Raw genomic sequence first — 1,624 nt, forward strand, 5'->3', positions numbered from 1 at the left:
AAAAAAAAAAAAAAAATCCTCTTTCAAAAAGTAAAGCAAGAGTCCAAGTTTGGTAGACCACGCCTTTAACCCCAGCACTTGAGAAGCTGGAGGCTCTCTCTGTGAATTCCAGGCCAGCCATGCTATGTAGCAATACCTTGTCTCAAACAACATAAAACAAAGCCCCCCAAACAAAACAAGGGTGTAGGAGAGGTGGTTCAGTGGTTGATTTTGATTGACCTGTTTTGGGTTTGGTGGGTTTTCAAGACAAGGTCTCTCTGTGTAGCCCTGGCTGTCAATGCAATTCGCTCTGTAGACTAGGCTGACCTCAAATGTAGAGAGTTCTACTTCCCTCGTGCTGGGATTAAAGGCAGGCGCCACTTCACGAGCTGATTTTTGTAGAAGACTTGGTTGGCTTCAGCTCCCAGCACATAGTGGCTAACAACTGCCTGAAAATTCAGTTCCAGGGAATCTGATATGCTCTTGTCCTGAGAACATGTGGCACACATACATAGACTCTGGTGCACACACACATACATGTAAATAGGGCAGGAAAGATGGCTCAGTCATTATAAGCATTTGCTGATATTCCAATGCTGGGGTTAGATTCCCAGCACCCACATAGTGGCTGGAAGTCTTCCTGGGGATCTGATGTTCTTTCTCTTCTGGTCTCTGCAGGTACCATGTGGTGCACAGATACATATGCAAGCTAAACGTACATGCACATAAATGTTTTCTTAAACATTTTTATGTGTATAGGTGCCTTCGAGTTTTTATTGTTGTGAAGAGACACCATGACCAAGTCAACTCACTCTCTTTCTATCTCTCTCTCTCCCTTTTTTTTTTTTTGAGATAGGGTTTTTCTGTGTAGCCCTGGCTGTCCTGGAACTCACTTTATAAACCAGGCTCGCCTCAAACTCAGCGATCCGCCTGCCTCTGCCTCTGCCACCCAAGTGCTGGGATTAAAGGTGTACGCCACCACTGCCCGGCCGGCCCAAGTCAACTCTTTTTTTTTTTTTTTTTTTTGTAGGAACATCTTTTATTGGGGGAGGGTTATCAATCCTTCTCGGCTGCTGCCTTCCTCATGGCTGCCAGCGCGTTGCTCAGCTCCTCCCGCTTTCTCTTGGTGTGGTTGTGCGTGCCCACCCTCTTCTTGACGAACTTGAGTACGTGCTTGTCCTTGGACACTTTGAGCAACTCCATGGCTCGCCGCTCGTAGGGCGCGAAGCCGCACACCTCCCGGATCATGTCCCACACGAACTTGGTGTGTTTGGTGAGGCGCCCGCATCACAGGCTGTGTCTCCACTTGCTGACGTTTTTCCGTCACCTTGTGGCCCTTGTTGAGGCCCACGGCCATGGGGTAGCGCAGAGCCATGCTGCTGCTCTCCGATGGCGGCCGGGACAGGAAGCTCAAGTCAAATCTTATAAAGGACAAACATTTCATTGAGGCTGGCTTACAGCTTCTGAGGTTCAGTCCTTTATCATCAAGGCAGGAAGCTTGGTGTTAGAAAGTAGCTAAGAGTTCTATGTCTTTTTTTTTTTTTGGGCGGGGGGTTTTTCGAGACAGGGTTTCTCTGTATAGCCCTGGCTGTCCTGGAACTCACTTTGTAGACCAGGCTGGCCTCGAACTCAGAAATCCGCCTGC

The 1,624-nt window shown here is 48.3% G+C and overlaps 1 protein-coding gene and 1 pseudogene across 1 annotated transcript in view; one reads left to right on the forward strand and one right to left on the reverse strand.

Moving 5' to 3' along the window:
* Positions 1–1,624, forward strand: part of Kdelr1 (KDEL endoplasmic reticulum protein retention receptor 1) — a 12,619-nt gene that overhangs the window by 5,091 nt on the left and 5,904 nt on the right. The window lies entirely within an intron of this gene.
* On the reverse strand, positions 1,036–1,371 carry LOC110298825 (annotated as a pseudogene).

This window comes from Mus caroli, chromosome 7 (assembly GCF_900094665.2).
Source record: "Mus caroli chromosome 7, CAROLI_EIJ_v1.1, whole genome shotgun sequence".
Lineage (NCBI taxonomy): Eukaryota > Metazoa > Chordata > Mammalia > Rodentia > Muridae > Mus > Mus caroli.